Source organism: Eschrichtius robustus, chromosome 1, assembly GCF_028021215.1.
Source record: "Eschrichtius robustus isolate mEscRob2 chromosome 1, mEscRob2.pri, whole genome shotgun sequence".
NCBI lineage: Eukaryota > Metazoa > Chordata > Mammalia > Artiodactyla > Eschrichtiidae > Eschrichtius > Eschrichtius robustus.
The window spans coordinates 79,926,739-79,941,424 of record NC_090824.1 but is presented as its reverse complement, the minus strand read 5'-3'; positions in this window follow the sequence as shown (position 1 = coordinate 79,941,424).

The following is a 14,686-nucleotide window of genomic DNA, read 5'->3' as shown; positions in this document are numbered from 1 at the left end:
GAGGGAAATGTTCCAAAACAGGGCAGTAGTGACGGCTGCACAGCTCAGTAAAGTGTCCCCACGCGCTCCGGTGCAGCCTGTGAGAGCATCGCTCTCAGGACGAAGGGCTGACCGCAGGAAGACTGAAGGAGCACTGGGTCCTGGGCCCAGACGCTCAGCTGGGGACACCCCCGCCCCCCCGGTGGGGAAGTCCCTGGGACTTGCTGAGCCTCCACCGAGACTGGCAGCAGCCCCAGGGCCTCACAGGGCGCGGCGCTCCCGGCCCCAGAGCCTTCCCTCTGGTTCTCATCACCGGCTGTCGCCAGAGTCGCAGGTAACGTGCCTTTCTTGTCGTTTGTCTTTTTTCCGGCCCTCAGCCACGCAAAGGTGTGAAGCCCTGACACTCGCTGCCACGTGGATGCACCCTGAGAACACGATGCTCAGCGAGACAAGTCAGACACAGAAGGGCACACGGTGTGACCCCACTGAGGGGGAACATCCAGAACAGGTAGATCCACAGAGTCAGAGTGGGTTCCTGGTTGTCAGGGGCAGGGGAGGGGAGGGAATGATAACTAAAGGCGTGAGGGACATTTTTGGGGTGAGGGAAATGTTCCAAAACAGGGCAGTAGTGACGGCTGCACAGCTCAGTAAAGTGTCCCCACGCGCTCCGGTGCAGCCTGTGAGAGCATCGCTCTCAGGACGAAGGGCTGACCGCAGGAAGACTGAAGGAGCACTGGGTCCTGGGCCCAGACGCTCAGCTGGGGACACCCCCGCCCCCCCGGTGGGGAAGTCCCTGGGACTTGCTGAGCCTCCACCGAGACTGGCAGCAGCCCCAGGGCCTCACAGGGCACGGCGCTCCCGGCCCCAGAGCCTACCCTCTGGTTCTCATCACCGCCTGTCACCAGACTTGCATGCAACGTTCCTTTCTTTTCTTTTGTCTTTTTAAAGGCAACTCTTGAATACACGTATTTAACATGCAGGGAACCAGTCCTGACTCCTTGATCTGCGGCTTCCAGGCTCCAGAGTCTCGAGGACATCCACTTCCATTTTCTTACACGCCCTGTGCGTGGGGTTTGATGATGGAAACTGACACCGAGGGCGTCACCACGTGCGGGGTGACATCAGCGGAAGAATCCCGTGGCGAGGGCCTGCCTGAGAACCACGGGAGAGCCCGGGCCCTCCCCGCCCCCTGCCTGCAGCCCCGCGCCCGCACCCACCTGGGAGCGGAGCTGGTGCATCGCTTGCCAGAACTCATGGAAGTAGGTCTCCAGCTCATCATGCTGCAACAGGGAGGGCGGGTTGGGCATAGACTTGGTGAAGTTGGCCACCATGGCCGCGATGGCAATCTGGCGCCTCCCATCCTGCTGCAGGCAGCCCGGCTGCAGGCCAAAGCAGGCCATGTGCCCAGACTTCCCTTCCCTGGGGAGGGACGCGGGTGAGGCCCCGCTTCCACAGAGGAGCCCTGGCCCACGGCCGACAGGTTCCCCCACGCATGCACCGAGGGTAGAGGTCCAGGTAGAACTTGCCGATGGATGACCTTGTCCGCGGCCGCGTCCCGGACCGTGTAGAGCCTCACATCTCCGTGACACACGTTGGCACCCTCCTCCAGGTCGAAGGTCAGCCCCAGCAGCTCCTGGGAGATGCCCAGCTACCCGCGCGTGACCACCTGCATGGGGAAGGACTCATCGAGCAGGTACTGGTCCACGTGGTAGCGCGTCTCCTCCCCCTGGTTCATGTAGCAGCACAGGTCCTAGACGTTGATGGGCCCGTCAAAGTGCAGGCCCCGCCTCTGGCACTTGGCCTTCTTTAGGTCCAGGATCACGGCCGCTCCTGCTCCCCGAGGGGCTTCAGCTTCTGGGCCAGCTCATCTGCGGGCGGAGGGGAGAGGTTCGGCTATGTCCCTGTGGCAGCCTCCCAGCCGCCACCCACCCCACGCCCCTCGAGGCAGAATGAAGGGTTGGGGAAGGCGACCCCCAAGGGCTGACACAGTCGGGTCTCAGGCAGCACCACGTCCAGTCAAGGTCCGCCTGACCCTCGGGGAGGCGGGGTTACCTAGGAAAGTGGCCACCACCTGGCTGGTCTTGGCCATGTTCATCTCCAGCACGGAGTCGGCACGCGTGCTGAACCCCAGCAGGCGGGACTTCTGAGCCTGCAGCCTTACCAGCTCCCCGAGGATCGCGCAGTTCTCCTGGAACCCAGAGACGGCCAGCGCTGGGGACCGTGGGCCACGCCCTCCCCACGGGCCCCGGGCCAGGTCTCTGAGGGCGGGCAGGGCTCTCAGGCCACTGGCGGGCACAGCCAATCCCCCTCCCTCCTCCTCCTGGCCCGGATTTCTAGACACTTTGGTGCTGTCCTAACACGTGGTCTTTATGAACACAGGTCCTTTTGGAACCAGAAACGGCGTGAACCGTGATGAGCTCTAAGGCCAAGGGCAGGAAGAAATGTGACCAGGCTCTCCAGGAGCCACCCAGGGGCCTCCCCGGGCTCAACAATACAGACTCGGCTGCCGTGCAGACAGCAGGTCATCCCCACGGCGCCCGAACACCCAGCCCCCTGGACGGCGAGACGCCTGTTGCTGCAGGTGGCCCGGGGCTGGCTGGTGAGGCCCGGCCCCAGGCGTACGCCACCTTCTCTGGGGCCACCTCTCCGGCTCTGCGGTGGGGTTCTCCTGGGAGCCCCCAGTCACCACAGGACCAACGTGGCCTGTCTGCAGCCCAAGAAGGTGGGGACACAGGACTGTCCCCCATGCCCCCCACATCACCCACGAGGCCGAGCAAGCACCAGTGGTGTCTGCGGGGAAGATGAAGGGCTCACGCACAGCCCCCATCTACTGAAGATGCTGAACAGGAGAAGCACAGACTGCAGCCACACGCGGTATGGACCAAACGCAAGTGTCCTTGCAGGAACCGATGTCTGAATGTCAAGGCCGTACCCGGGCCACAGTGAGAAGGCCCAGACCCCACGCAAGGCACAGAGAGGAGATGGGGGGAACATCTGCGAATCTGAGCTCATCGGGCATCACCCCAGAAGGAGAGGGAGAGGAGGAGGGAGAGGGAGAGGGAGAGGGAGGGAGGTACAGACGTCTCTCCCTTCCCTGGGGGTTCTCTAGTGCAGCCAAGGCTGAAAAGCACTGCATTTCGGGAGATGGGTCCTCGTGGAAAAGTTAAATAGTAGCTCATGGCATTATCAACACATATTAAAAAGGCCCCAAATCTTGGGGAGTCAGGGAGGGGAGCTGGCGGCTGCCTCGTAAAGGAGGAGAGATTGGGCGTCAGAGGAGGTGCCTGTGCAGCCCGCCGCCGCTGCCCAGGACCCCGCAGACTTCATCTCCCAGCTGTGGTCCCGGGCTGGAAGGCAGCGGGGAGGTCAAGCCGTCCAAGCATCAACGTTGACTTCAGGGCTGATCTAAAAGGCGCCTGGTGTTTGTTGAAGCAGAAGAAAGAGAAAGCAGTGGGGAGAGGAGGGGAGAGGGAGGGAGCCCCCATCAGCCCTTCTCCCTCTCTCCCTCTCTGTCTCCCTCTCTCCCTCCTTCCCTCCCTCCCTCTACCTCCCTGCTTCTCACTCTCACTCTCCCTCCATCTCTCCCTCTGCCTCTCTCCCTCTCCCTCTTTCCCTCTCCCTCTCTCCCTGTCCCCCTTTCCCTGTCCCTGTTTCCCTGTTTGCTCTTCCGATACCTCATTCCCTCTCCCTCTCTCCCTCTCTCCCTCTCGTGCTCCCTCTCCCTCTCCCTCCACCTCCTTCCCTCTCCGGAGAGGGTGCCTGCTTCCTTCTCTGTCTCCCTCTCTGGAGAGGGAAGGAGGTGGAGGGAGAGGGATAGAGGGAGGGAGGGAAAGACAAAGGCGTCTCTCCCTCCCTCCCTCCCTCCCTCTCTCCCTCCCTCTCTCCATCTCCCTCACTCCCTCCCAGAGATGGAGAGACAGAGGAAGAGGCAGAGACAAGGGAGAGGGAGAGAGAGGGGGAAGGGAGGGAGAGAGAGAGAGGTGTCTTCCTCCCTCCCTTTCCCTCTCTCCCTCCCTCTCTCCCTCTCCTGCTCCCTCTCCCTCTCTGGAGAGGGAAGGAGGTGGAGGGAGAGAGAGCAGGAGAGGGAGGGGGGAGAGAGAGGGGGAGAGGGAGAGAGGGATAGAGGGAGGGAAGGAAAGACAAAGACGTCTCTCCCTCCCTCCCTCTATCCGTCTCTCCCTCCCTTTATCCCTCTCTCGCTCCCTCTCTCCCACTCCCTCGCTCCCTCTCCTCCCTCTCCCTCTCCCTCCGTCTCTCCATCTCCCTCACTCCCTCCCAAAGATGGAGAGACAGAGGAAGAGGCAGAGACAAGGGAGAGGGAGAGGGAGAGAGAGGGGGGAGGGAGGGAGAGAGAGAGAGGTGTCTTCTTCCCTCCCTTTCCCTCTCTCCCTCCCTCTCTCCCTCTCCTGCTCCCTCTCCGTCTCTGGAGAGGGAAGGAGGTGGAGGGAGAGAGAGCAGGAGAGGGAGGGGGGAGAGGGAGAGAGAGGGAGAGAGGGATAGAGGGAGGGAAGGAAAGACAAAGTCGTCTCTCCCTCCCTCCCTCTATCCCTCTCTCCCTCCCTTTATCCCTCTCTCGCTCCCTCTCTCCCACTCCCTCGCTCCCTCTCCTCCCTCTCCCTCTCCCTCCGTCTCTCCATCTCCCTCACTCCCTCCCAGAGACGGAGGAAGAGGCAGAGACAAGGGAGAGGGAGAGAGAGAGAGAGGGGGGAGGGAGGGAGAGAGAGAGAGGTGTCTTCCTCTCTCCCTTTCCCTCTCTCCCTCCCTCTCTCCCTCTCCTGCTCCCTCTCCCTCTCTGGAGAGGGAAGGAGGTGGAGGGAGAGAGAGCAGGAGAGGGAGGGGGGAGAGGGAGAGAGAGGGAGAGAGGGAGGGAAGGAAAGACAAAGACGTCTCTCCCTCCCTCCCTCTATCCCTCTCTCCCTCCCTTTATCCCTCTCTCGCTCCCTCTCTCCCACTCCCTCGCTCCCTCTCCTCCCTCTCCCTCTCCCTCCATCTCTCCATCTCCCTCACTCCCTCCCAGAGACGGAGGAAGAGGCAGAGACAAGGGAGAGGGAGAGGGAGAAGGAGAGAGAGGGGGGAGAGAGAGAGAGGTCTCTTCCTCCCTCACTTTCCCTCTCTCCTTCTTCTCTCCCTCTCCCTCTCTCCCCCCTCCCTCTGCTCCTCTCCCTCATCTCTGCCTCTCCCTCCATCTCTCCCTGTCTGAGAGGGAATGAGGGAGCGGGAGAGACGGAGGGAGAGGGAGAGACGGAGGGAGCGGGAGAGACGGAGGGAGAGGGAGAAGGAGGGAGGGAGAGGGAGAGAGGAAGGGAAAGGGAGAGGGAGGGAGGGCGAGACATCTCTCCCTCTCCCTCTCCCTCTCCCTTTCCCTTCCTCTCCCTCTCCTAGAGGGAGGGAGGGAGAGGGAGAGACAGAGGGAGAGGAGAGGGAGGGAGCGAAGGAGAGGGGGAGTCGGAGAAGGAGGTAGGGAGAAGGAGAGAGGGTGCCTGCTTCCCTCTCTGTCTCCCTCCCTCCCTCTCCGTGTCCCTCTCTCCCCCCTCTCCCTCTCCCTCTGTCTCTCCCTCTCTGGGAGGGAGAGAGGGAGAGGGAGCAGGAGGGAAAATGATGGAGGGATGGAGAGGGAGAGAGGGTGAGGGAGAGAAGGAGAGGAGGAGGAGAGAGGCAGAGGGAGGGAGGAAGAGACCTCTCCCTCCCTCCCTCTGCCTCCCTCCTTCTCCTCCCTCTTCTCCCTCTCTCTCCAACTCTCCCTCTCCCTCCGTCTCTCCATCTCCCTCACTCCCTCCCAGAGAGGGAGAGACAGAGGTAGAGGCAGAGCGGAACACGGAAACAAGGACAGGGAAACAGGCACAGGGAGAGAGGCAGGGACAGAGGGAGAGGAGAGGGAAGAGGGAGAGGAAAGAGGGAGAGGAAAGAGAGAGAGGGAGGGAGAGAGGGAGAGACAGATGGAGAGAGAGGGAGGGAGAGAGAGAGAGGGAGAGGGAAAGAGGTAGAGGGAGAGCAGAACAGGGAAAGAGGGACAGGGAGGGAGAGAGGGAGGAGAGGAAGCAGGGAGAAAAGAGAGAAAGAACACACCATCTACATTTCTGTCAGATGACACCGGGGATCCTTACACAACCAGGAGAAAATAACACAGGGAGGCTCTTTCTCAGCTGGAACTGGCACTGCAGAGGGGGCCAAACACCACCAGGCTGGCCACACATGTCCAGCCGCCGCTCCAGCCCCGTCAGCCGTGAGTCCGGTCACCAGGGCTCTGAGTGTCTGCTCCAGGGAGCTGGGGTTCACCCTCTCACCGGGGAGGCCGGGCCAAGACCGCGGGGCCCCGGGCTGGACACATAGGGGGAAAAGCATCCCCACAGGACAGCTTGTGCGAGCAGATTCAGCTGCCAGATTCTAGAGGCCCGGGACCACCCTGTGGCCCGTGAAAAACAGGAGGCCACGAGGGTCTTGCATCGTGATTCCTGTCCGTTGGACTGTAAAGTTTATGTAGGGAATCTTGCAAACAGTGGTAACAAGGCTGAATTGGAACGAGATTTAGGCTATTACGGACCACTCTGAAGTGTGTGGGTTGCTAAAAGCCCTCCCGGCTTCGCTCTTGTTGAATGTGAAGATCCCCGAGATGCAGCCGATGCTGTCCGAGAACTAGATGGGAGAACACTATGTGGCTGCCCAGTAAGAGTGGACCTGTCGAATGGGGAAAAGAGAAGTCGAAATCGTGACCGCCTCCTTCTTGGGGTCGTCGCCCTCGAGATGATTATCGGAGGAGGAGTCCTCCACCTCCCACACATCTCCAAGATGGAGAGCCTTCTCCGTCAGCCAGAGCAGGTCCCTTTCTAGATATAGGAGAAGAGAGAGATGACTGTCCCAGGAGAGAAATCACAAGCCGTCCCGATCTTTCTCTAGGTCTCCTAGCCGATCTAGGTCAAATGAAAGGAAATAGAAGACCACTTTGCAAGAGGAGTGGTGTACAGGCAATAACTTCATTTGACAGGAGTATGTACAGAAAATTCAAGTTTGGTTTGAGACTTCTGAAGCTTGGTGCACTTTTTAAATGTTTTAGTTGTTCACATTTGTTTGTCTCTTGGGACAGTGACCCATAAAGGTGTCATTCTCTATGGTTTGAAATGGGTCACATGAGGCATGTGATATGAAGAATTGTTACCTTCCAATGTTCCCTTAAGCAAAATTGAATTTGCTTTGAATTTTTGGTCTTGCCTAGACTGATAATAAAACTTTAACTCCTGCCCACCTAAAGTGTGATGTTTACTATTATGGAAACAACACTGGCAAACGTGTAAAAGACTTTCTGTAGCTGGGATATGGTATGCAGCTGTAGTTAAGCAAGCAGTCTTTAAAAGGTGCTGTGAACACAAGCCAGCAGGTAAAAATGAAAGCCGCACCCTTACTCTAGATTAGAGGTTTAAAAATTCCACTAGTCTTCACACGGGACAAGAGGTTGTCCAGGGAGTTGAGAATCTAAGAAGTTACAAGGAAGTTAGTTTACCTTTGAGTTAGGTCATAAGTCCCCTCTGTGATTGCTGTACATGAATACATAGCTCTTTGTAATATTTTTTGGAAATCTGAGATGATCAAGATACCAATGTCCTGCCGGATTAAGAGTATTGTAGAGCTGAACTTTGAGTTACTGTGCAATTTTTTTTTTCATGCTGTCATTTGTAATATGTTTTGTGAGAATCCTTGGGATTAAAGTTTTGGTTGCAAAAGAAAAGAAGAAAAGAAAAGAATCCGCCTGCCAGTGCAGGGGACACAGGTTCAAGCCCTGGTCCGGGAAGATCCCAGGTGCCGCAGATCAACTAAGCCCGTGGGCCACAACTACTGAGCCTGCGCTCTAGATCCTGGGAGCCAGAACTACTGAGCCCCCACGCACAACTACAGAAGCCCGCACGCAACGAAGACCCAACGCAGCAAAAAAAAAAAAAAAAAAAAAAAAGACGCTACTGGCCAGGTGATCAAGGGTAAAATCATTTGTCATAAGTCCCGTTGATGGTGTGTATCCTTGACGTGACCTGAGGAGAATGGCATTTTTATCTCTGTCTGGATCTTCCGCCCCAAACCCCATAACTCCAGACCAACCATAAGAAAACATCAGAAAACAAACAGACAAACAAATTGAGGGACAAAATACCTGACCAGTCCTCCTCAAAACTTTCAAGGTATCAAAACCCAGGGACATCTGAGAAATGTCACAGCCCAGAGGAGACTGGGACAGAAAAAGGATGTTAGGGGAAAACTAGGGAAATGCTAATGAAGTGTGGACTTTAGTTAATAACAATGTATCCATCTTGGTTCCTTAGTTGGATAAACATGTCATACTAACGTACTAACGTGTTGGAGATAGGGTTACTGGGTCAGGGTCCACGGCACTCTACACTCTGTACAGATCTTTGCCACTTTTTTGTAACTCTAAGCTATTCTAAAATTAAGCGAGTACTGAACAGAGATAAGAATGTTATTTCCCTGATTTGAACATGCCTGAGTTTCTTTTCATGGTCACATTTTTGCTATCTGGATGTGTCTTGGAATCAGTAGCAAAGGAGAGTTGCCAGCCCCTGGAAAGATGTGGGTGGTTTGCAGGTGGCTTGCTCTGGAGCTGAAGACCACGGTGGGAAGTCTGCAGCCTCGGGCTGCACTTAGAACCATGGGAGGGGATGGGCCAGCTCAGTTAGGGATGGAACCTATAAGTAAAACTTTTTTCTTTTCCATTATGGCTTATCACAGGATGTTGAATATAGTTCCCTGTGCTAGACAGTAGGATGTTGTAGTTTATCCATCCTATATTTAATAGTTTGCATCTGCTAACCCCAAACTCCCAATCCAACCCTCCCTCACTCTTTCTCCCCCTTGGCAACCACAAGTCTGTTCTCTATGTCTGTGAGTCTGTTTTTGTTTCGTAGACGAGTTCATTTGTGTCGTATTTTAGATTTCACATATAAGTGAGATCATATGATATGTGTCTTTCTCTTCTGACTTACTTCACTTAGTATGGTAATCTCTAGGTCCATCCACATTGCTGAAAATAGCATTATTTCATTCTTTTTATGGCTGAATAATATCCCATTGTATATATGTACCACATCTTCTTTATCCATTCATCCATCAGTGGACATTTAGGTAGCTTCCATGTCTTGGCTATTGTAAATAGTGCTGCAGTGAACATTGGGGTGCATGTATCTTGTCTTTCTTTTTTTTTTTCTTTCTTCCTTTCTTCCTCCCTTTCTTTCCTCCTTTCTTTCTTTCTTCCTTTCTTCCTTTATTTCTTTCTTCCTTTCTTTCTTCCTTGCTTCCTTCCCTTCTTTCTTTCTTTCTCTCTCTCCCTCTCTCTCTTTCTCTCTTTCTTTCTTTTTCTTTCTTTCTTTCTTTTTTTGTCACACAGCATGTGAGATCTTAGTTCCCTGACCGGAGATGGAACCCATGCCCCCCGCACTGGAAGCACGGAGTCTTAACCACTGGACCACCCAGGAGATCCCAGGGGTGTGTGTATAGTTTTGAATTAGAGTTTTCTCCAGATCTATGCCCAGGAGTGGAATTGCGGGACCCTATGGCAGCTGTATCTGTTGCTGCACGTCTCACATCAACCACCTGCACTCCAATCCTTGCTCTCAACGTCATCTTTGGGGAACCCAACCTGCGACAGGGACCTTGACAAGAAGAAATGGCTCAGGGAAAAGCTACCTGCACAGGGAGGAGATAGAGGCCATCGCCCCTGGGGTGCGGCGCGGAGAGTGGGCACAGAGATTTGTCATTTCACCCCCGATGCCCATCTCAGCCCTCCTGGCTGCCCCACTCTAGGTCACCTCGGGATACAGAGGTGACCCGGTTAGAGTCCCTGCCTGTGCAGGAATCTGGGGGCACCAGCGGGTCTGAATAATATTAGTGCAGGGTCTCCCCTGCGGCACTGGGGTTATTCGGGGCGGGTCATCCTCTGCTGAGGGCCCCTCCTGGGCACTGTGTGGGGTTTAGCAGCAGCCCTGGCCACACCCCTTTGATTCCAGGGGCCCCTCCCCCCCAGTTGTGACAACCACAGATTTTCCCCACACATCACGGAAGAACTGGGTGAGGCGGGGGCAGGATGGCCCTGGGCGAGGACAGCTGTGTTGAAGCAACCAGCCTGGCCCAGGGCAAGGTCTGCCCCAATCCCGTCAGCGCCTGCATTTAGACCTGCCCCTTTCCTCTCCCACCTCCTCTGCCCTGCAGTGGTCTCCGAGACATCATTGCCATGTGATAAATCACACCTTCTCAGTCGACTGTTTGCTGCCCTCGCTAGAACGTGAGCTCTTTGAGGACAGGGATGCTGTTATGTCCCCAGCACCTAGAAGAGTGTCTGCTGTGTAGTAGATGCTTCATAAATACTTGCTGAATAAAGGAGTTGAATAAAGGGATGAGTGGATGGATGAATGAAGGTTACAATGGAAGGAGGGGGGAGATTCCCTTTCTGGCTCTCGGGGGTTGGGAGATCAAGTGAAAGATCCGTCCTAAATAGGCTGATCAGCCTTCTGGGGTTCCCCGGGACTGAGGGTTTCCCCAGAGTTCCAGCGCTCAAACCTGAGCGGTCCTGGGCAAACTGGGGGCGGGTGTTGGTCACCCTATCTAAACACAGTAACAATTCCAGCTGCAATAGCAATGGCCAATGACCTCTATGGTCTTATTGACCATGCACAGTTCTTTACCTGGCAGGGAAGGGTGGGCCGGGATGGGAATTCTGGTGATCCAGGGCGGGTGAGGGCACACCCCGGGCTTGTGTAGGGGAGTCCAGGAAGGTTCTGGAGGAAGTGACAGTGACACAGGGGGGAGGGAGGAGTCTAAGGAAGAACATCCCACATGACAACGTGTGCCAATGGCCCTGGGCCCAAGGTCACACCTGACCAGGGCTTGCCTTTTTTTTTTTTTTTCTAATTTACTTTTTCCCACATGGATATGCAATTGTCCTAATGCCATTTATTGAAAACTCCTTAATTTCCCCACTTTCTGTCATATCAAGTTCTCATAGATCTGTTTCTGGACCTTTATTCTATACCATAGAGCTATACGTCCCATCCTTGCACGACTAGGGCTGTTTCATCACTATAACTTTATTTTTTATTCATTTATTTTTCTTGGCCATGCCGTGCGGCATGTGGGATCTTATTTCCCTGACCAGGGATCGAACCCGCGCCCCCTGCCAGTGGAAGCTCGGAGTCTTAATCACTGCACCTCCAGGGAAGTCCCCAGGGTTTGCTTTGACATCCATCGAATGGTGGCAGGTGGGCACGGGGAGCAGCTGTCTGTGAGCCATCCTGTGTAGAAATGCAGGCTGGAGGGGAGGACAGATGGAGCGGGAGGGGAAGAAGCGGAGGAGGGAGGGAGGGCGGGCGAGAGACAGACAGAGCATGAAAGCTGAAAAGAGCTCCTAGTGCCGGGAGCCTTGGAGCCAGAGCCTGGGAGCCAGGGTGACTGGCTCTCCTCCCTGGTGTGTGTGTGTGTGTGTTGCGGGGGGTGGCTCTGGGCTTCTCAGGCTGGGAATGGGGTGCACAGAGCAGGGACGGAGCAGGGACCCTTCTCTCTGGGACCTCGTGGGCCATCCTCAGCTCAGAAAGCTGAGCCACTCCTGGCCCTACGAGTGGGGGGGCTTATCCTCCCTGTCCCCTGGATCACACCCCCTCACACACAACTTCCCCGTGTGTGTTCCCAGCAACCAAGAGAATCTGTTTTTAAAAGATTTGGGGGAGGGGGGTAAACATACAAACAAGAGCAGAATGGATACTTTTTCAGAATGTGAATGGCTCTGTGTAAGCCCACCCCCAGGGTAACCACAGTCCTGACCTCTAACACCCTTGACGAGTCAGCCTTGGTCTGGGCTTGCGGACCCACGGAAGCTTCCTCATCCCCTCCTTCAGATCCCGTCTCTCCCTTGGCGTCTTTGTGAGAAGCACCCGGGGAAGTGGGACTGCTAGGCTGTACTGCTGCTAGAACTCCACCTGGGCTCCACCAGGCTCCAGCCCCCCACCCTGTGCACCTCTCTGACCCTGAGGCACCTCAACTGGTAGCAGCCGCATCACCTTCCCTCCTGGGACTTGTGACACTTAAGGGAGACACCGCAAGGACAAGCCTTTGGCTCCCTGGCTGGCAAAGAGCAGGTGCTCAATTGTCATAAGTGTCCGTATCAGTGAGGGTTCTCCAGAGAAACAGAAGCCATAGGGTGTGTGTGTGTATATACACACACACGTACATATGTACACGCGTACAAAAATATACAGCAGTGTATCTATGCAGTATGCATACACACATATACACATATAGTATATACAATACACACCTACCTGTATACACACATATAAAAGGCATAGTTTGTATATCTACAGTATGTATACACACATATGCACATAACATATACAATACCCACATACATAGACACTATACATACACACATATAAAATGCATCGTTTGTATGTATACAGTATGCACACATACGTATAACATATGCAATATACACACCTAGGTACATATATGTCATACATATAGACACACATACAAAGATATTTAGGTGTGTATATAGACAGTATACATACATACACATATAATACATGCAATACGTACATGTACATACATATAGACACACATATACACCTACATATAAAAGCATATAGCATAAAAATATATATGTACTGTATATATAAATTCATCGTATGTACACGTACATATATCATATATATCAGATATATACATATATACAATGTATACACACACATACACACCTATATGTAAATATGCGCATGTACATACACATATAAATACATACGCAAGTGTGTATATAACAGTATATACATATATACATGTAACACCTAGAAACATATACACATACAGGTATACAACATATATACACACCTATATATAAATACACACTGTATACATACATACAGTGTACATAAACTGTATATCTACACACACCCATATATCAATATATGGGTGTGTGTATATACACAGCATGTTCACATTTATAAAATGTATACTATATATATGCACATACATACATGTATACAATATATACACACAAATATATAGGCTTGTATGTATACTGTATATAGTACTTACACATATACTACAAACGCACGCACATATAAACATATGTGTATACATATATATAATATGTATGCACACATATAGAAATTAATAGGCTTGTATATATTCAGCATTTTTACATATATAGTTTTGTTTTAAGGAGTTGACTCATGTGACCGTGAGGCAGGCAAGTCAGGGCAGGACTCTGGGCTGGAGACACAGGGAAGAGCTGATGTCCCAAGGCCATTGGAGGAACAGTTCCCTCTTTCTTCGGAACCTCATTTTTCTCTCCAGTCCTTCAGCTGATGGACGAGGCCCACCCACGCCACGGCATTGACAATCTCCTTTACCCAAGGTGGACCAATTTCAGTGTTCATCTCTTCTGAAAAATACCTTCCTGGCCACATCTGGAATAATGTTTGTGGTTGCCGGGGCCCCACGCAGTGCGCACATGAGATTAACCATCCCCGTGGCGATGATGACACTTTATTTTCTCCCTTGACCGTTGTCACTACTATTCCAATTAAAATGGCAGCGCCATGAGGGCAGGGCATTTCCTTTTTTGCCAGTACTGAGCGTCCAGGGTCTGGTGCCTAGCATAGGCTAAATACAGGGCATTTTTGTGAACAGAAGCCGGGATTCCGGCTGTCATATTTAATGAGGAATTATAGTCTTATTATTGGGTGTGTGTGTGTGTGTGTGTGTGTGTGTGTGTGTGTGTGTGTGTGTGTGTGTGTGTCACGGTACGTCAAGGGCGGGAGTCGAACCCGCCACCCCAAGCCCCGAGGGGGTCTCCCCGGGTCCCGACTTCGGGCCGGTGCGGGTGGCCGGGGGCAGCCGAAGACGTGCGTGCGTGCGTGCGTGCGTGCGTGCGTGCGTAGGTGGAGCGGGCGAGTCCACGGGGTGGGCGGCGCGCGCGCGCCGCGAGTGAGTGGTTCAGCCCGGCCCCGGCTCATTGTGCTCGCCTCACGCCGGCCCGAGTTGGCGGCAGCGCTGGAGGTCCCGGGCCTGTGACCACAAAGAGGGAGCCGGGGGCCAGACGGGAGCGCGGCGGCGGCGGCGGCGGCGGCGGCGGTGGCTGAGGTCCAGGCCAGGCCCCCTCCCCTCAGCCTCCCGCCCGCCCGCCCGCCCCGCCCCCGCCGGCGGGCGTCCCGCCCCTCCCCCCAACCGCCAGACTAGCCTGGTGCGGGGGCCGCGCGCGAAGACATGGGGGAGAAGTTGGAGCCCAGGCTGGAGTCGTCCGTGGGGGCCGAGCCCGCCGTCTACCCGTGGCCGCTGCCGGTCTACGTGAGTGCCACCCGTCCCCTCTTCCCGGACCCCCGCCCCTCTTCCCCCACGGCGCGCGCTGAGCCCACCGAGAAACGGAGCGACTCGAGTCGCCAGACCCTCTTTGGAGCCCCCCTTCCCGCCCCGCCGTGGTTCTCCGCGGCCGTGTCCAGCCCCCGCGCGCAGGGTGGGCAGAGGGGAGCCGGGGCCGGCCGGGGGCGCAGACTCGGCCGCGGGGACCCCGCGCTTCCGAGGGGCGCCCGAGGCGGGCTGCCGTTGGCTCTGTAGGGCTGGGGACCCCGGTCCCCCCGGGCCTGGACTGCCGGCGGGCTTGCCCTTCCGTACTTTATGATCTGACATGTAGGGTTTCTTTTTCCTGGTAGTTTATTCTTAG